Genomic DNA, 22174 nt, shown 5'->3' with positions numbered 1-22174 from the left:
CATCCTACCCAGTTTCCCTATCAAACAGCAACCTGCCAGGGACATGCACGGCTTTCCCTCTGGAGTTCTCAGAATGAGGTCTATCCACTATACCTTTCAGTGAGTGGGTCCAAAAACAATCATTTGTGGGAGTTCACCAAATGGTAGCATAACGTTTTAGGATTCCCATGTACTTTAAGTACAGGTATGCTAAAGAATATTGAGCTAAGCCTCTTTCTAAATTCCAGAACTTAAAGACTTTCACTATTAGTCACTTTCACAAGTCCTCTAAGGACCAGGAGAGTCTTGAGGGAAATCAGATGTTCAACTCCCATGACATGTCTAAGGGACCATATTCTGTCTCAAGCACATTCTCCTAACTGTAAAAACAACACCCATGCACAAAGATGAGCACACGCAAGTGTGTAGCCACATGCTTACCCGCATTTCAGAAGGAATTATAGCAGGTGCATGGGTCATTTGTAAGTTCTTTCCTTTGTACCCAATTTATTGTTTTCATACAGTGAAAAAGATAATGATGCTGTTATGACTGAAAACTAAGAAATTTGCATATTTAGGGAAGATTGGATTATGGAAAAGTAGGCTGTGAAGTAATGTTAAGTATTTTCTATCATTTTTTTCTTAGTCTTTCACTCATATTCCACATGCTAAGTGAGAATAGTCACAAAGTCCCTCCTCTTTGGTATAGGCATTGTGGTAGATTAATGGATATGGATTAAGGGTCTGTCTCAGGAGTGGTTTTGTTACATATACAAGCTCTCTCAGGCTTGCTCATACTTCTCACCACATGGTACCCTCTCCTCTGCCATGACCCAGCAGGAAGGCCCTTACCAGAAGTCCAATAGATCTCCAGTGCCAACCCCTGGTCCTCCAGAACCTTGAGCTAAATAAACCTCATTTCTTTATAAACTACCCAATCCCAGATACTCTTTCAGAGTGACAAAAAAATAGCCTAAAACTATTTTTGGCATGGCCAAGGAAGATATGTGGGTGGAGTCAAGCATGAAAAAGGAGATAAAGTCAGAAAAATTACAAAAGGTCAGAAAGTTTAGAGAATTTGGCTTTGCTCTAAGGGAAAGTCAATGGAAGATCTTGATCAGAGAATGGTGAGCTCCTTATTTTAAGGTCATGCTTGCTGCTGTGTTGAGAATAGATTGAAAAAAGAATAGACGAAAGATGAAAGGTGGAATGGAAAAGAGAGAAACAAAGGTTAGTTAAGACATCATTGGTATAATACAAGCAGGCATAATGATGCCTTAGGCTGGGTTATTAGAAGTGGAAGTGATAAGAAAGAATTGTGTTTACTAAATATATTTTGAAGAAAAAGCTAACAGGATGTACCACTGACTAGATGTGAGACATGTCAAGATTGATTCTAAAGATTGTGGTCTCAGCAACTGAAGTATGGAATTCCTATGTATCCATAGATACTGAATAGAAATTAGGTAGAGCATATTAAGAAAGATGGGAAATATAGTGATCCTAATTTTTATAGACCAATGAATCATTCAAGTAGATACTTAAACCCTTTGTTAAAGGGAGAGATTCAGGAAAGAGATAGAAATTTGGGGTGGGGAGGCCATTCAACCTAAACGATACTAACACCTAGGAAACACTCAAAAATTAAGTAAGAATAAAAAAAAAAGATTAGAGGACTGAGCCTTGGGCCACCCCAAAATTGTCAGATGACAAAGAGTAACCAGGAATGGAAAGGCCATTACAGCCCATAGAAAACCAGGTTCATCCTGAAAGGCAACGGAAAAAAAAACATGTAAAGAAGGAAGTATTAGTCAATGGTTTCTGGTCCTACTCATAAGTCAGTTTAAGAGGAATTTGAGCATAGGTCTTGGTTTTAATGACAGAAGTTAATGATATAGACAAGGGTAATTTCTACAGAATGTTGAAAAGCTTGATTCAAGATGAAATGAATCTGGGGTACATCATCTTAAAATGTAACCTTGTCTTAAAAATGTATTCAGAGAATGATTCTTTATCATCAATTCCACTGTCAAGATAGCAAGTGAAGTTGGCTCTTTTCTTTAGACTCACTATAAAGAAAAGTGAAAGGGGGGGAATATCTGGAAGGGGGTAATGAGATCAAGAGATTTCACTTTTTAAAAAATGGGAGAAGACAAAGCATATTAACATGGTTATGGGAAAGATCATGATAGCAAAGGGAAAATTCTAGAGAGAAAGAATTAGTAGAATAATATCTTTCCAGAAGTGGACTCTAGTATGAAGAATTCATTCCTAGAAACAAGAGAGAAAGAATATGTGAGCACAGAAGCTAGAATTTGGATAGAGGAGGTAGGAGTGGGAATGTGCAGAAATTCTACTGTAATTAGATCTATCATTTCAGTAAAATGGGGAACAAGATTATTCCATTATAGTAAAAATTCAAAAATAAGACTTAACAACATAATTAGAGGAAAAGCAAACATAATGCTCAGAGAGACAGTGCTGAGACCTGCTGGTAATCTGCCATCTCTTTAAAGACAAACATCTGTGCAGGGTTCAAAGGTAGGATGTGCTGCTGTATTATAAAAAGTCTCTGTCTTGTATAGTCCAAGAATGCCATGTACCTGGAGCCTCACATAAAGGAAACAAAACTCAGCAACACTCAGATAGATCTGGCTCTTCACTTCTGCCTGCGGTCAGTCTGGATGGTGCCAGTCATACCTGCAGGCTTGTTGCTACCCAGAGAGTACTTTGTGTCCTTAAGCTGACTGTTTGTATGAGGATGAGGAACATAGGAGTAAATATTTTCTTTTTTTGTTTTGATAAGGAATCCCAATTCATTAAAGTTGACCATTTTACATAAATTAGAAATACTTTTTGTTGGCATTTAGAAGACCTTGTCCTGTTATTATTTGAATTAGAATAAAACTCATGGCATTTGGGCACAGCAAAATTATTTTCTATGAGTGAAATGAGTCACATTCTGTAATGAAACAGTAAATAATATTTTAATCTAGATTACACATTATTAACTAGTAAAGCTATATCTTGGATTCTGACATCAATCTCCAATGTTTACTTATTCAAAAACATTTATTAAATACCTCCTATGTGTCACATGCATAGTATACAGCATTGAATAAATATAAAGGTTCTTGCCTTTATAAAGCTTATTATATCCAAGAGAAATATAGATAATACACAATTAAGATAACAAATAAGAAAAAAAGAAGGCCATAAGTTCTGTGAGAAAAAGTAATCGGAGTAAACAGAATGGGGAGTTCGCGATATGAACAGTGTGTTCAAGGAAAATCTCATTGAGAAAAAGTAATCGGAGTAAACAGAATGGGGAGTTCGCGATATGAACAGTGTGTTCAAGGAAAATCTCATTGAAGAGTTAACATCAAGATTTGAAGAAGATGAAAACATGAGTCTTGTAAGCTCTCTGGGAAAGAGACCATGCAGACAAAACAGTGAGGACAAAAGCTTGGAGAAGAGAGAGTGTCTGAGTGTTTTGCGGGGATGTGAGGAGGTCAGCTTCAGGGTTAGAATATCACAAAACAAGACAGGCTACCTGACCTGCAGCCATAATTTGCAGAGTTTAATGAAAAATAAAAATGTGAGACCCCTTGTTCAAAATTATTAAGAATTTCAAGAGCTTCAAACCATGTGTTGAGAACTTCTGAACACATGGCTTCATGTGCCTGCACAGGTCACACACCCATGATGCAGGCTTTGGTAGGAGATGAGATGAGATCTGGTCTAATAGGTAATGAGGCAGAGAAGCATATTTTGAAGGCCTTCTAAGCCCTCACTAAAACTTTTTTACTCTTGTTGTGAGTGAAATGGGAACCTCATAGGATCTGTGTTGAAATTGGTCTAGAAGTCCAAAGTGGAAATCTGTACTAATAATTTTGATGAGTGATGATGGTGGTTTGGTCCAAGTTCAATGGGAGTGGAGGTAGTGAGAAGTTATAGTCTCTGGAACTCACAGGAGTGGTGACAGGCTTCATGTAGGGAGAAAGAGAAATTTCAATAAAAATGCAAAGTGACTCTAGAACTTTTGTCTTTGGAACAGAAAAGGTGGGGTTGTCATTTCTCAACATGGAAGTCTGTGATCTCTCATAGCCATTCAAGTGGAGACAGTGACTTTGCAGTTGGACACATGAGTCTGGTCTTAGGTGAGTGACAAGCTGCAAATTATAAGTATGAAAGCCAAAAGAAAAGCCTGTGTTCTTTAGTGCACCTAAAAGGAAAGGCCTCAACTGACCTAGATTCTTCAAAAGTTCTTCACTAATCAAAATCCTTCTTGGTATCCCACAGTACTGTTGGCTAGGACATCTGTACTAGAATATTTACATTTTTATCCATTCCTCTTTTCTAGAAAGTAATTTCCCCTCTCATTTAATAGCATGCCTTGGCTAAAACTGAGCACCAAAGAATTTGAAAGATGCCTAAGAAGATAGTTAAAACTGTTGTAAATACCACAATTAGCCTTTCTTACCAGCAAGAAACTTTTTTTATTTGATTTTGAAACAGACTATTTAATCTTATAATCTCCAGAATGATCCTTCTGCTGCATAAATATAAAGAAAATATTCATCTATGACATATGTTGTTATTATTAACCTAAATGCAGACAAATATCTTGGATAATAATAAATATTCTAGCTTAGGTGTATAAACTAGTACACTGAGCTTAGGCTACATAATTATTTTGTTTGTTAGTGAGAAATTTAAAAAAAAGAGTCATTAGGGACGGGAAAAACAGCAATGTGAGTGGACTTTGCCTTGCACTTGGCAAAGGAGTTGGGATTTCTGTTCATTTTAGAAGGGGAAACATGTAATAACTCAGCATAATATGAGTTATAAAAATGTTGCAATGCTTGTAACTTGAACATGAACCAGAAGTTTTTTTTGTGTTAGGAGAGCAGTACTGGGTACTAGGTATTGGACCCAGGCACACAAGTGCTCTTCCCCCTTTTTTAAATTTTATTTTGAGATAGAGTCCCCCTAAGTTTCCCAGCTGGCCTCAAACTTATGATCATCCTGCCTCAGACTCCTGAGTACCTGGGATTATAGGTTTGAGGCACCAGGCCCAGCTTATACCTTTTATTTCACTGAATTTTTATTCAACTTATTTTCAGGTTGGAAGATGTACTCTTCTTGATGCTTATAAATGGGTATGAAAATGTAAATTGATCCTCACATGAATAGAAAAGTAAATAATGTCTCCTTTTCATGTCTTTAAAACTACAGTTATGCCCTGAAGATTCAAACTGTCTACAAAATAACCAGTTTTATTTCAAAACTTTAAAATCATATGAAAAATATAACTTCCCAATTATAAAAGAATAAAACCACATTAGGAATATATCATGCAGATATTTTAGGTAATTTCTTCCTCCTGGCAATTCATGTAAAACAGGATTCCTCAGCCTCAGCCCACTGACACCAGAGCTGGATAACTTTGTAGCATGTTAACAATTATCCCTGGTCTCACCCATCCCTACTATATCCTGTCATGAGAATCCCAAATCTCTCCTAAAGTTGTTTAAATGTCATCCCTAATTAAGAACCACCAAAGTAAAGTCCATTATTCTGCCAGGTGCCTAGTGGTTTACTCCTGTAATCCTAGCTACTTGAGAGGCCGAGATTAGGTTGGGTCATAGTTAGAAGCCAGCCTGGGCAAAAACATTGTGAGAACTTCCCCTCAACTCAATCAACAGCTGAGCATGGTGGCACATGCCTGTAATCCCAAGCTACATGGGAGGATCAGGTTTCAGGGCAGCCCTGACAATAAAGTTCATGTGGCCCTATTTCCCAACTGTAGTGGGAAGCCTAAAATAAGATGGTCATGATTCAGGCTAGCCTGGGCAAAATGTGAGACCCTAACTCCAAAATAACCAGAGCCAAAAGAACTGGAGGCATGGCACAAGCAGTGGAGCACCTGACTAGCTAGTGTGAAGCCCTGATTTCAAACTCCAGTACAGCCACAAAGCAAACAAATGAAACAATTTATTATTCTACAGCCTGCTCTAGAGATCTGAATTCATTTTCATAATATATTTTGTTATTCTTTCATCTTGAGCTACTGTTTTGAAGTCTTCAACCAAATGAAGATTAAAAAAGCATTATCGAAAGGATACTATGAGACATACTTCGCACAAATATTCAATGACACCATGCACACTGTCATTTGATGAAGCATACAAACTATCAGTTGCTTGTGTGTCATCTCCATGCTACTCATAGATGACAGTTGGCTAACCTACTTCCTTCTTCAGAAATTCAACAACCTAGAAACAGCAAGAATGTGGTGATTTTTGTCCACTGGATAGAGCCAAACTGTCACTAAGCTGGGAGCCTGGCAGGAAGACCACAGAGCCTTACTGTAGAGCCTGGCTGGCTTTTGATCTGTTTGTTGGTAACATCTTACCTTTGACCACACTTCTACCTAGTATGTTCTAATATGATTATATCTCATATTTAATATTTAAAATCCTTTGTGATAACTTTATGTTTGTATCTCACAAAGGAAAGCAATGATTAGAAACTTTTGACTGGATCATAAATAGAACTTAGCTTTTTTTTCACATTTGTCCATATGCTCCCATCTTTTACTTGCTACTTGAAGAAAAAACAAAGTTATACAGACATCATCAATATAAAGCATTTCTTATGTGAGCATAATGAGAATCTCTACAGAAAACACTATTTTCAAGACTAAGGAGCTACTTATTTCAAAGAGTACTTGATTGAAATTAGATTAAGACTGTCACAAAATTTGCTCATTTCTGAAGTCTGTTGTGTTTACTATGGATTAGAGTTGAACTTTGATCCTATTGTGATGACTTTCTTCCATTAAACAACAAGGACCTTAAAAACAAAAGAAAAAGAAAATTGGTCAGTTTCATGTCTGGAAACAACTCTCAAACAATGTTTCATTCTAAAGATATTTTCAAACTTCTATTTATTTATTATTTATTTATTTATTTATTTATTTTATTATTCATATGTGCATACAATGCTTGGGTCATTTCTCCCCTCTGCCCCCACCCCCTCAAACTTCTATTTATTAAACATTTTTTCTAGACCTCCCAGACCTTAAAGAAGTATTCACACAAAAATATCCAGGTGGTGAAATACCTAAAAAGAAATCAAGCAGCAAGGAACCAAAAAGGACAAAGAGGGAAGGTGATCTTCCTCTCATACCTGGCACAATAGAGGAGAAAATAGAGAAGAAACATGATATGGATTCTTTCCACTGTTAGTGAAACTTAAGTAAATATTGAGACAAGTAGATTTCCCAACATTCTTCGAAGTAAAACTCCTCCATTCCTTTTAAATTTTCAATTTTTAGTTTAAATTTCTTTTCAGAGGCAAAAAGACTTGTGAGAAATGTTTTCCCCTCTTTCATTTAAAGAAAAAAAGAGGATTCGGCAGCAACTCTCTGCAGGAGAGCAAAAAAGGAAAGAACACAATAAAAACCACAAAGCCCAGCTGCAGTTACTTCCTGTTCCTTCTGAGCTTGTGACGTGTCTTGTTGTATTTTGAATTCACAAATTAGAAATGTTCATTCAGCGAAGAAACTGGCTTTAGCATGGTCTGCAGAAGAAAATTCCATTCCCAGAACTGTTATTCACGAAAGATGTGCACAGAGAACAGTATTTCTTATTTAAAAGAATTTTAGATGTAAGTGGAAGGAAGAGGCTGGTGTATTCGATGGTGGGTAACTTCTGATTTAATAATGAAGTGCATAAACAATTATTGGTACATGAGGACATAACCCTGTGTAGCTGAGAGCTTGAGGTCTCAGGGCACAATTGGAGTGGAAGAGGGAGCCTGGCTTTGCTTTGGGTAACTTGCCAGAGCCCAAAGTTGTGGTATTTACCTCCATCCACACATTGGGGGTGGGATTTAAGTAGCTCTATTTGTAGCACCAATGTTGTGATTTAGATCCCCAAACTACCAGTTCTTCATTCCTCCTGCCCCTCAGTAGGCCTCAAGGTCTGCTGTGCATTTCCTGTTAAGGTGGTGAGGCCTCTTCCTAGGCAAAGGTTCTCTTGAAGTACAGGACCTCAGGTCTCCACTCAGGATCTAATAGTGCAATAAAGGATAATTCATTTATAAAACACGCTCATGCCACTCTCTTAAAGCTAGAGGTTACATTGCAGGGATATGAAAATGATTTCTAGTTGCCCTACTTCCATTGTATATTGTACACTACTGCATTGTCTATAATATTTAGACAGTTCCATAGCAACCATAAAATACAATCTGCAGAGGCCTGCTTTCCTCCAGCTATGCATCAAGGACTGGAGGAATTCCTGAGGATAAAAACCAACTGCCCTCCTGAGCACCGGGTCTGAAATGCTCCCTTTATGGTAGCAACTGCAGAGTCCTGGACCCAGGGCAGATCTTAAATTTTATATTCAAAGTTCACTACCATTTGTATAAATGCTGCTTTTGCACTTCTGGGTTTCTGACTCTGCTTACAAGGTATCAAGAAATGGACTGATAAAACTTGACTGCTTAATAGTTTATATTGTTTTGTGTCCTTTCCCTAATACACAAATTATGAGTTTTTATTATCTGAAATGTTTCATGTAAAAATATGAGTCAAAACTGCAGAGATTCAAATAGCATTCTAAGACATGATTTGATACACTTCTTGAAATTCACAAGTAAAATTTTCATTTCTGGCTCACTTTTGAGATGCATTACAAAAACATATTTTATTACACTACCCATTCACACTAATATAGATCTATTGTGTCCTGCACAGATATTTTCAATGAATGCAGTTGATCTCTGTAGTCACCATTAGCACCTTTGCTCTCCCCACTCTCCAACTTATTTTCCTTTTTGCCATCCATATGGTATAAGTCTCTATTTACTATCTATATATTGTTCAAAAGGTCTTCTTTTATGTTTGTGACTGTTCTCACAAGTACTACCCCTGTATACATTAGAGCTCCTCACATTGGATTACTATAAGATCCACTAATTTTCCTCTTTCAAAATATTTCCTCCAAGATAGGTATGTGTCTTAAGTGGTAGAGCACCTGCCTAGCAAGCATAAGGCCCTGAGTTTAAACCCCAGTAGTACTGTGTCTCAACACCCAGCACCATAAAATAAAACAGCAAATAATTAAAATATTTCCTTTACCCCTTCACAGACTGCAATAAATTTTATGTAGTCATCACATTTTATCCTCAAAAAACACATGGTATGCAAGGCAGTTTCATGAGTAATTCAAGAGCATAAATTAGTTGATGATGAAGTTAGCAAGTAACAGAGCCAAAACTGGAATCCAAGACCTTTGGACAAAAATCCCAGTTCCTCAAACCCAATACAACCTTCTTCAGGCCAAACAGAGATATCAAAGCAATAAAATTTTAACACTCACTATTTTTAAAGGCAGGTAGCAGTGTAGGAGTGAAAAAACTTTGCAACTTATGATGTCTAACAGTTCTCACTTGATACATTGTAGCTCCAGAGACTCAGAGACAGTGATGTAGCAAAGTAACTGTAGACTCCCCCAGTACTTGAACCTGTAGTCTCCCACATTCAGCATTTTCTGCTACATTTTTCTGTCTTGCTGCCTTCAATGTCCCCTTGCCTTTTAAACTTTCAATAATAAGTGCCAGTCACATGCCCAACTTTAATTTCTGTCATCTAAAAAGCGTGTCTCTGCTAAAAACTGTATCCCACTCCTCAACAGCTGGCCACACTAATGCATCCTCTAGACAGAAGTCTATATTAGTCATTAAAACTAGAACACTGTTTCTGTACTCTTTCCAAATACAAGCCCTAATCAAATCCATGCACTCCACAAAACTCTCATTGGCTTCTCTGGGCCGCAGGAAACCTCTCTTCCCTGAGTTTTCATAGTATTTGAAGCAGCTATCACACAATTTCTTACCCCCAAAGTCGCTGAGGTTAAGGCTGACCTGTCTCATGTTCCTTTATGTCCTCCCGGTTGCATTTTATACTTATATTCTCTTCCCCAAGATAAAAGTTTTTTCCTCACTGAAGACAGCTGAGATATGAGAAGCTATTTTCTCTTCCTAGAATAGGCTTTTCCTCTCACATGTTAAACCATCTATAAAATGCTTGCTAACCTTTATTTCAAGTTGAAATGCTTCTTCCTCCAGGAAGCCTCCATTGTCTTTCAGTGGCCTAAGTGACCATCCTCTGAGTTCCTATAGCACTCCGTGCATGACTCCTCCAGATCCGTTGTCTGATGACACTATGTCTGCATGCCCATTTCTTCATTAAAGATCACCCACTACAGGCATAAACATCTGCTTTTCTTCTGTGGGAAATACTATGCCCAGAACATAATTGGCACTTAATATTTGTCAAATGAATCAGAAAATTACATATGCAATATTCCCATAATAATTAAGATATTCTATGTTCTTTAAGGTTGCAGAAATAAATATTGAGTTTGGTTAGAGGAACAATATTTAAAAGGGAAGCAGATCTTGGATTTTATTAGCATAGACTAAATTCTTATAGCAACTATAAAGTCAGGTTGGAGGTAGATCAAGGAAAAACATTTTATTTCAATACTGTCCTTTCAGTGGCCAGGGACTCCTGTTTAGAGTCCAGGCTTGTCTTCAAATATTCTTTTCTCTAGTTATAGCTGATTAAACTTACAATAGGACTGTAGTGAACAACTTCCTATTCCTTTAGCTCATCAAATGTTTTTGCAGAATTGGAATTTGAATTCAGGGCTTCATGCTTACAAGGCAGGCACTCTATCACTTGAACCATGCCTCCAGCTTTTTTTGCTTGGTTATTTTTGGGATAGGGTCTCACTTTTTGCCCTATTGGCCTGGACTGTGATCCTCCTATATATACTTCCCTTGCAACTAGGATGACAGGCATGTACCACCAAGCCTACCTGTGGTTTGAGATGGGGTCTTGCAAACTTTTTGCCTGAGCTGCAGTCCTCCCTAGCTTCACTACATCCCAAGTAGGTAGGATTACAGGTGTAAGCCATGGTGCCTGGCCTCACCAAATATTCTTAAACTTACATTTTTGTATTGACAGTTCCAACTATGTAAAGACTCCCCCCCATCCCCTTCAATGGACAGCCACAAATGCATCTTCCCATATAGACAGAGCACTGGGGTCGTAACTATGGCAAGTTCTCTTATTCCCCCTAGAGTTAAATTCTGTTATACTTGCAAACTCCTACAAGCACACTTTTATGATGGCCCTTTTCCCTATAGGACAGAAGTCTCCCTCACTCTGATTCACCTAGCCTGGGAGAAATCTACCTCAGGTACAATTTTTAAAACTCAGCTATGCTTAGCACTTTTCAAGGGACAAGTATGTACTCATACATTTAAAGGTGGAAGAGAAGAGAAAAAGGAAGGGGAAAATGGAAAGACATCAAGGTGCATTTGTAGCTTGTGTGATGGATGCAAATTAGTTTATTTGGATAACAAGATTTAGAATCAAATATAGGGTCAAAGGTATCTTCATATGTCAGCTTGCACCCAGGTTGTAGAAACATGAGGTATTCCTGCCACAAACTCAATTGGGTTGCAACTAGCTGGAGTCAATGACTAGCTTGTACTTGAGGGGATCTTCTTCCTAGGCCCTTAGTGTTGGGAGCAAGTTGCTGGCTTTTCAAAGTCACAATGTGCTGACATCTGCATGACAGCTCCAGTTCTTGAACTTACAGTTCTGTGAAGACTTCAGAGGCAGCTTCCCTGCAAAGTCAGTTAGGCCCTGCCTACATTCCTCTCCTTCACCACTTTCAGTAATTGTTTTAAGTACATAATGTCCTCTGTCAAAATTCTTCTTGCTTCAAATATCTACCATGGCAGTTTCTGTTTCCTATTGTGCATCCTGACAGATACAGTAAGAGGAAACAAAGTGGGTGGGTGGGGGGAGCGGTAAGAAAACTGCAAAGAATTCATTGCGTATAAAAACTCCACCCATCCCAGCACTAAGAGACCTGATCACAGTTTCTAAGCAGTCCAAGGCCACATCCCAGGGGTGACCCAACCCTCTTTTGAGTTCTATCTGGAACATCTCAGAGCTTTCAAAAGGATTTTCTGTTTGTTCTAGCCAACACGTGACAGCAGGCCCTCTGTTTCTTAGAGCCCATATTCTTTTGTCCCTTAGAAATATATGTATCTCCTGCAACTCAGGGGGTGTCTTTCTCAAGGTTTAGAGAACCATTCTTTTGAGATGCAAAGATCAGGAAGGACAGAACCTCTGTTTCCCAGTCTCTGTGAGGATAGAATCTGAACTCAGGTCATTGCCAGTTAGTACACACAGCCAACCTACAGGCACATTCACTGACCACACCTTTGTAATGTTTCATTCCCCTGACTCAACCTGAGCCGTCACTCACACCCTGTCCCCAGTGCCTCATTTTCCTTTTAAAATGCCCTGTTGCCTCTCTGCACAAATCCAAGTGGAGCTGTGCTCCTTCTCTTGCTGTCAGTTGTTATCAGACGAAATCTTCCCTCACTGCATTAGATAAAGTCTGACTTTGTTTCCCTTGGATTTATCTTCCTGTGCTTTTTCTTCTATTTGTGTTAGTTCCACTGATAGCCACCCAAATCATTAGAATATAATGTAGTTTTTCTATAAAAACTTCATTTTGGTTCATTTTAAATAATTAAGATTATTTTATTAGTGCATATTAATTATATCAAGTAGTTTCTTTGGGATATTTCATACATGCAAATAATATACTCTGATCAAATTCCACCTGGATTACTCTTTCTCATCCCTTCTTCTTTATGACTTTTAATGGGTTTCATACACATAATACACTTCAGTCTTATTCACCTGCTCCCCTCATTAACACCATGATGTTTTGCTCTGGGTGTTTATGAAATGACATTTTCTATATATCTTTTAAAGATGACAATATTTTCCTCTCTCCACAGTATTTTCTATGTGATTTTACCTAAAGTCTGATAGCCTGATTAATAACTTAAGTACTACTCAATTAATCCTATAAATGATAGAAATTTCTAGTCTGCTTATAGTTTCAAGGCAAACATTGATGAACAAAGTGTATGCAAAAGTTATCTGCACAATTGTTGTTTAGTGTAAGAACTATAAATTATGAACAACAAAATAAGCCATAACAAATACAGTCATTTTTGCTAGTTAGTGACAAAAAGAAATTCACACTGGTACTTTCAAAGGAAATTGTCTAGAGTAGATAGACATCCTTTCTTTGGTCTTTTATTAAACAGAAATATTTCAAAGGAACTTGAATCCTCTGAAAGACATTTACAATATACAATTAATTACTAACTTCACTTCATGCAACTTTTAGGTTTTGCATTTGCAGGAAATGAGAAATTAGTCAAACGTGCAGAGCCCCATTATTTAAATTCACTTCTCTTAAGGGGATAAAATAATTGAGAGAATTATTCTCATTTTAAGTATAATATACTTGTAAATGCTTCTGAGATAGAAGAAACTGATGACAGGTGTGGTTGTTGGGTCAGCATTAAGATGTTAGAGAAATTCCCCTGTTGACTAATAGTCAATTCACTGTCATCCCAGACCACCTTCCTTGGGCATTCCCTTTGAGCTTCTTTTTCCTTTAAAGGGGTTCATGCAGGGGACTGTGATATGTTCTTTCCTAAAAAGAAATCACTTCACTGGAGAGTTGAAAATTCCCAGTAAGCATAACCTTATTACCATCTTTTGTCATCATTCCTAGTTATTTTTAACAAGGAACATGTAAATGTAAACACCTGCAATCTAGATCTGTGGCCTGGGAATCAGCCTCATTTAATCCCAACCTCATTGGCTCCCAAAGAAGCCTGGAAAATTCCCCTACTTCTTTTCTTTATTTTTCCTTTCTCTTTTTTTTTTTTTTTTCTGATTTATGGGATTTGAACACAGGGCTTCACAGTTGCTCAGCAAGCACTCTACTAATTGAGCCACACCTCTGACCAAATTTCCCCATTTCTAAAAGAAAATAATAAACTTTTTCTACTTCTAATTCCATGAGAATAGCACAAAGATTAAGCAAAATTTTGTACCAAATTACATAAAGTCTCTGGGGGAGATTTATGAATCTAATATAGACTAATATTATAGAAACTCAATGCTTAGTAATTCAAACAACAATTTGCCATTTTACAAGAGGAGAAGATAGACTTTGGGAGCCATGAGTATTATTTCCAACGATGCAAACTATTTCCCCACCTCCTTTTGGTATTGGGGATTGAACTCAGGAACCAGACAAGTGCTGTACCAGTTGAATCATAACAGCAATCCTTTTGTATGCTTTTTTTTTTTTTTTTTGCAATAGGATGTGGCTAATTTTTCCTTGACTGGCATCAAATTCATGATCCTTTTGCACCTTACTTCTCTAGTAGTAGGAATTACAGGTGTACAGTACTATGTTCTGTGTACAAACTCTTTCTTGAGATAAATATTTCTTTAATTTTTGTGAGATCACAAGTCAAAAATCTTCATTACTAAAAAACCTCTCCATCTCAAGAAATTTAAATGACTGATGAACTTGTCCCTACTTTTGAAGACTATTTCAGAGTAGAGTAACTGCTTCACCCTTATCACGTCCTCTTTTTAAAGTACTAACAATTTGAAGAAAACAGATATTTATAAAGGATATAATAATCAAAAATAAGAGGACAAAAAGATAAGATGAGCTGAAGTTGGTGCCTTTCTAGAAGCAATCCTTCTTGAAAACCATATTTGCAGAGTGCTTCAAAATCATGAGCTAGGTTTGTAGGTCAGGCTGAAATGTGAACATCCAGGAGCAGGTGGGGTGGACTGAGGAAGGGACTTATCTGTGGGGTTTCCTGAGGGGCACAGAGTTCTCGGTTCTTCAGTGAGACCAGCAGAACTCTCAGCCATTCTCTGGCATGTGAAATAACTTCAACATGGGGAGATGGCTTCCAAAGTTGGTAAACAGTTTATGGGTTTTAGTCTCAATATCACAGAGACTTTCATTAACATATGAAATGTCAATCTTCATAATCTTTGCACACGCCTCTTCTGAATATTTTTGTCTTCCCTCTTTATGTGCTCCCTGATGGTACTGTATGACCTATCATGCATAGAGATTTTTCACACATGTTCATGCAAATTCACATCTATAATCAATTTAGAATAATAGAAACAAGTACTTAACTTTTAATTAAGCACAAACTTTTAGCTTAGTGATGATGAAAATGTTTTGTTGCAATTAAAAAATATATGACATACATAAATGAGTAGATAGTATATTTTCACTTTTGTACTAATTATTTGCAGGCCAGTGTGGATTTACACTTGGAGCTCAGCTCAGCTCCCGTCAGTGCAAGTGCTCATAGCCATATTTGACAGAGCAGTTGCACATCTTACTAAATTACTCATCCAAGTGTTGGTACCAACAAGAGAGTTCCAGTTGTACATCTTAACCATCAGTTGGTATTATCACATATTTTCATATTTTCTGCCAATCAAAAGGTTAAGCAGAAGAAGAACACTAGTGGAGAAACTAGGAAGGGCTGGAGTCATGTCTCAAGCTAGAGTGCCTGCCTAGCAAGTGTGAAACCTGAGTTAAAACCTCAATACCACAGGAAAAATTAAGAAAAAAAAACCTGGGGAAATTTGATTAACATTTGTACTAGTTTATTTAACACCATTCTGCAAATGTGTAAAGTCCTTGTTTTGCTAATTGTAAAAATGTTTTATAAGGTGATAAAGGAAGTGAGTGAAAATTATACAGGGACTCTGTATTCCCTTGGTAAGTCTTCTGTAAGTCTAAAATTATGTCAACATAGAAAGTTTTTAAACATCACCTCCTGACTGACCTTAAATTTCATCTCCCTCACAGATCATCAGGTGTGCATGCCATTTACTCAAGTCTTCTAAAGCAGTTTTTGTGTTTTTATTTAGACTGCAATTGCAAGAGTTTATTGATCTCATTTTCTGTTAACTTTATCTATAATAAAAGGCTGACCAGGGCATCTCCTGTCTCAGTGAGTAATGTAAGGAAGATAAAAAAGATGAATTAAGCAACCTCTGGTATCTGATCTTAATACTTCTATAGAGAGCTCTGTATCTCTTCAATTTCGTTTCATTTTTCTTTACTTTACAAAAGCATTGCTTTTGTTCTGTGTATGTGTTTAGTCAGGTTTCCATTACAATCACAAATACGTGAGATAATAAAAATATTAAAATATGTTTTTAAAGATAAGAGAAAAAGCTTATTTTAGCCCACAGTTTCAAAGGTTCCAGTCTGTTATCAATTGGCTCTGTTACTTGGGTCTGGCAGAAGCCTGCAGCAGAGGAAAACACCATGCTTGTAGTCAAAACACATCAAAGAGAAAGAAGAAGGGGCTAGGGTCCCACAATTCTCCTTAAGGGCACAGCCCCAGTCACTGGAAGATCTGCCATTAGGCCTCATCTCTAAAAGGTTCCACCAACACCCAGTAACACACACTGGGCACTAAACATTGACCACATGGACCTTTGGGGAACATTTAAGATCTAAACCAACTACAGCACTATGGGTTAAACACAACTGTGCAATCAGCATGCAGCACTTCTCTACTGAGTAACATTTTTATTAGAAATAACCCTGCATTCCTTTCAATAGTGTGCAGGATTTACTAACCAAATGTCATAAATTGAATAGATGACAGCTATATTCTAACCCATTTTTTGATTTACTATAGAAGCTAAAATAACACATTCCTCCTTTCACTCAAACTTATTTTTTACTATAAAATTTTATCTTTCCCTTGCATTATTCCTCAGAAGCCTTCAAATTTGCTTCTTAGTAATTAAATGTTTTTAACTAACCAGAAAAATTTAAAGAAGCAAAAATCTCATAGCCTCTCTATTGCTGTCCTACTTATAGTTACTTAGAAATTGTGGGCCTCTTTTGAGCCTGTTGACAGCTACTGTGAGGATAGGAGGAAGAGGGCCTTCTGTGAGGAAGCCGTGGTTTTTCTTGAGCTGTAGGCCTGGATAGCAGTGTCTGAGCTGCAGCCCAACCCTAAAGCTGCCTACAGAGCTCTTACACCAGTACAATTTCCCCTGATTCTTCATCCATCCTCTAGTCAGTCTTGAAATAGGGCTTATTCTAATTTATAATTTAGCCTCCAGTTAACAAATACTCAAATTGAACTCACCTTAATAATAAGTAGCAAAGAAAGTCCAAAAATTAGCAAATACTCAGTAGCTTGGGAGTGGTACCTGTGCCCTAAAGTACTTCCCCTTTACCCATCACAGTAACTGATTAAGTTCACAGAGGATACATGTGATTGTGGAGATGCCAGGAGGTCAACTGAGGACAGCAAGTGAAGAGTGCTGGGGAGGAATACAGTGAGTCAGATGGGGCTTAACAAGTCAATTTTCATTCAAGTCCTGATTATGCCTTTCACTTATGCCACATATTTTCCAAGGTTTTCTCTCCTAAAAATACACAGCTCCCACGATATAATTCATACACTTAGGATGCAGCCATATGTCTGCAGCCATAGCTTTATTTTCTAGGGCTGTGTGTGCCCTAATCTGAGGTTTATCACCTGAAGATGCAGGGTTTCCACACTGAGTAAAGAATGCTCAAATAGAGGTGAAAGAGCAAGGATCTATCATGTGGATGACTAATTGTGGTCACCAGCTTTTACACTCGTATTTTCCAAAGTTTTAGAGACATTTATTTAGTCAAAAAGATAGAATGGCTTCAGTTACCATCATCCTGGAAGAGAAATTGAGAAACTCACCTAGAACAGTTCCCTCAGATCAGATATCACTGGGAAAGTTCAAGAGTGGGACTCAGAAGGAGAACTGATCTCTGAGGATGAGCCAGTTGATCTGCTGTGCACACGTTCTCATACATACAGCCATACAGTTCATTGCAGGGAAATTTCATCTCAATCTACAGACAGGAAGGCCAAAAAACAGTACTCCAGAATAAAACAGCTACTTTTCTGTCAGGATATTCTAGCCTGACTCAAAGTCAAGGCTGTGCCAAATACATAGGGTACCTATTTTAAATAGTTAAAGGAAATTACTTAAAGAGAGTTTATTTTCTTTCTTTTTTTTGTTTTTTGGAGGTACTGGAGTTTTTAACTCAGGCCCTCACATTTATCGCTTGAGCCACACTCACGGTGGGAGATGTTATTTTAATTACATTTAATACTTACATGATAGTAACAGTGGTCACTTCCAAAACGCACCCCTTTATGTTTATTGCTGGGTCACTAAAACATCTGTCACTCTTATTCCAGGTTGTGTCTTAGAGTTAGTTGTTTCTATAGTTTTTACAAGTAAAAGCAGAAATCATGCAAAAAATAATAATTCCAGTTGTAGGAATCATTGCTAGCTTTAGCCATGTATTTGTTAAAGATTTTATACCAATTGAATTTTATTACTTACAAAATTGTCACAGCTTAGGGTGGATCCCCCTGGATGATCTAGTTGAAGGCCTTGAGTGTCTGTACTCAAGGAATAGATGTTTAAAACAACACACTTTCCCCATCTCAGCCTCCCATGTATCTAGGATTGCAGGCATGTTTCTTGAATAATATATAAAAAGAAAACAAGAATAAAACATATGTTACACTCAGGTAAGTGTGTTAGCATATCAGCATTAATAATAAACACAACAATATGTGACTGTACCAGCAAACACTTGAGAATTTGATTGGATATGGATGTCCTCCCTTCACCATGTTTCATATATATCATATGAGAAATGATCAACCCTCGATTCCTGGAAACAGCCTTATTGATGTGAACTGGTGTGCAGGACGCCCTGCCTAACTATTTTGTATATCTTTCTTATCTCTTCTGAACGGACTTCCTGCACTGAGAAGAAACTGACACAGGATGCTTATAAGCCAAGATTTGATTTTTCGGTCTACATGTGTTACAGCTCAGCATCAGAAAGCCCCTAGATTTCACAGAACTAAATTTTATTATTTTTCTGATGGAAACTCCCATGGTGGGTAGGATTCTCATAAACTGCCTTGGAATCACATGATCAAATCTGGACTCTTGCTCCTCTCCCAACTTACTGCCATGAAAATCTCTGCTCATGTTTTCACTTTGGCAGAAAATATTGTTCTACTCAATGAACTTGAAAAGGCAATATACGATGCAAAGAATCCCCCAATGCTAACACTTATGAAACACACATAAAATAATTTGTGTAACATATGACTTTGAAATCCAAAAATATAGAGTGATTTTTACCAGGAATGTGTAACAAGGTATGCAAGTCACAAAGTTAAGTCCAAAACCTCTCATAGGATGGTATGTCTTCATTCTCATTATGAACTGAAAGAGCTAAAATTTCTGAATCATATTTGAAAATTAGCAAAGGTGTTACATGCTGTTAAAATCTATAGCCTTTGTATATTGATGACAGTGTCTATGAGAAGTTGTGGGTATAGCTCAGTGATGGAGCACTCATGTAACATGAGGGAGGCCCTGTGTTTGATCTTCATCACCACATACATGCACACAAATCTGTGAGGAAAATAAAGCAGTTGGTCAAGTTGATAGAAGAAGGAGAAAAAAAAAAAAACAACCCTAACTTATGGATCTGAAAGATAAGGTCAGGAAGACCAGCTGCCTGGAGATGAGTTGCTCAGAAAGAGCATGGGTTACAAATTTAGTTTCACACAAGTGAGAGAAGCCCCAAGTGAGATTTCAACCTGGGGAAGACACAAAGACACAGGTACTAAATGAAGCCTTAGGACAATGGGAAGAAACATGATCAAAATGGGAAAGTTTCTCTACTGTACAAGAAAGTCTTCAATACCCTTAAAGGAAATGGCATCTCAAAGTAGTGACAACTTTAGTTATAAAAAGCAGCAATTTTGAGAAGCAGCATAGAGCAATGGAACGAAGCATGAACTCTGAAGTCAGGCTTCAAGTCAATTCCAAATTTTGACATGTTTACCTAGAAAAGGTAATCTTTTTGAAACTCAGTCTTCAAATGTGTTAAATGTGGAAAATGATATTTATCTGAAATGTTTATGGCAAAGATTATATCGAATAATCTAAAATATCTAAGGTGGTTTTATACCTGTTATCTCAGCATGTATATTATTAACTATCATCATTACTTTTGTTAGTAGTGCAAAATTACTTCCATACTAAATCTAAAGAAAAAATGGCCATGTGTACTTCTTAGGATAAAGTTTACAGTTCAAATCACTGGTGTGTATATAAACAAACTATTGGAAAAGATTGTGCCTATGAGTATTTCCTAGGATAAAATTTCCTTTTAATAACTGGTGCATATGATAAAGGAACTGTCAGCAGAGAGGGCTACATGAACATGCCATGAGGTCTTCTGATAGCCTGTTCCCTGACTCCATTCTTCCCGATAACTCTAAAAAGTCATGACGTGAAGTTAGTCTCTGCACACTGATCTCTGTCACACAGTAAAACAGTTTTTTATTGATCAAGCCACTGCATATATGTGTAATTTTTGTAATTATTAGGGTAAACTGGTATATGTAAATTATACTGATGATTTTCTAAATCTCCCTACAACACAGTCAAACTTATAAGTTATCACTTGACAAAAGTACTTTAACAAAGCAAGCAGTACTTCTGTGCCTGTGTCCCAGGCCTTGAGTAATGGGAAGTGTGGTCTGGAAGTTATGACAGTGGTTGGAAGCCATGTCCGCAAGAGCTCTTGACAGTGATGCATTGGTTAAGTTCACACCAGACATTTGACTGGCTACAAGCCTGTTTATTTTTATTCCTTATTTTAAACCTCAAATGCCATCACTCTAAGGACAAATTTTAGTACTCTAAATTTAATAATTATACTAATCTAGGTAATTTATAATCTACATATTCATAGTGATAATATATTCATCAGTAAATACAGTAAAAATAGTGTTCCAATTTATAAAATAGAAGTCAAATAAATATATAAATGAAGAATATAATTTTTATATTAATAGATTGCTTTCAAAATGTAATGTCAAGGCAAGAATTAGGGCTAGGAAATAATTAAATCAACATAAAAAAATGACACAAAAATATGGTCACTGAATTTAAGAGGCCACCAGCATGGAATTTCTCTATTCAAAATTTCCTATTCTAAGTTTCTCATTATGTTAGACAATAAAAAAGTTTTCTGATATATGGGAAACAAACGATGTGAACCTTACCATTGCAGTTTACTGCTTGGAGAAAGAAGCCTAGGCAGGGTCCAGCAATCTCCCTGAGTGAAGAAGGCAAAGCTGGGTGTTCAGGGAGACCAAAGCAGATATAATCAGCAGAAAAATATCCAAAAAAGAATGTGTTACACAAACAAATAACTATAGCTGCATGGACTCCACTTCAGCTGCATACTGATTCACATCTCCAAAATAATGGAACTTCCAGGGGCCATGAAAGAACTTGGAAAGGTCACTACATCACAGGGAGATGGAATTAGGCCCACAAGCCAGGATGGGAAACCCAAAATCCACAGGTTGCTGAGTAGTGTACTAAAAAGAGTTTTTCCTCAGTGTGGGAAATGAATCTTTGATGAAGTATTGGTTTGATTGCACATAACAAAGCTTGCCCTGAAAATCCAAGATGCTTTCCAACAGCTTAATAATGTCCCGGAACAAGTACAAGGATTATTTTAGGAATACAAAAATATCTAGTACCTCAAAAAGGCTAAATACTCAATTTCTGGCATCCAATAAAAAATTAGCAGTCATACAAAAAAGCCTTATAACATACAACCTAAAATGAAGATGAAAAGCAAAGCAATTAAAGCTTCTTTAGAAATTATATAGACAACATAATTAGTAGACAAGAACATTAAAATGTTTATAAAACTGCATGCTCAATGCTTAAGAAATTATAAATCAAACTTCAAGAGATGAAAACTACAGTGTTGAAAAAAATGCACTGGATGGGATAAATATAATATTGAAAGAAGAAAATGTTGGCGAACTTAAGCAAATAACAATAGAAAATGCCCAAATGGAACACAGGGAAAAAAATGACACACAAAAAAAATATAGGAACATATGGGTGAGGAAAGTCAGGTCCAGGAACGCTTGCTCCTTTCTGTGCGAGAAATATTTTCACTTTTAGAATATGGCTTGTGAAAAATGGAATTGAGTCCATAACTATTTGGTGAATTCAGAAGGCCCACCGACTCCAAATTCATTAAAGTGGTAAAAATGAGCCGCTTTTGGAAAGGAAGAAGGAGGCTTATCCCTTGTTTCC

The 22174-nt window shown here is 37.1% G+C and overlaps 1 long non-coding RNA gene across 1 annotated transcript; it reads right to left on the bottom strand.

Annotated features, from left to right (window-relative positions):
- Positions 1-4646: 4646 nt before the first annotated feature.
- LOC141414078 (uncharacterized) lies at positions 4647-10239 on the bottom strand. Its single transcript, XR_012439174.1, has 3 exons — positions 9888-10239; positions 7853-8058; positions 4647-6837 (listed from the first exon to the last, which is right to left on the bottom strand). It is a non-coding gene; the product is annotated as an uncharacterized lncRNA (long non-coding RNA).
- Between the last annotated feature and the right edge of the window lie 11935 nt (positions 10240-22174).

This window comes from Castor canadensis, chromosome 11 (genome assembly GCF_047511655.1).
Source record: "Castor canadensis chromosome 11, mCasCan1.hap1v2, whole genome shotgun sequence".
NCBI lineage: Eukaryota > Metazoa > Chordata > Mammalia > Rodentia > Castoridae > Castor > Castor canadensis.
Note: the sequence above shows the minus strand (reverse complement) of the source record. Positions and strands in the feature narration are given on the sequence as shown.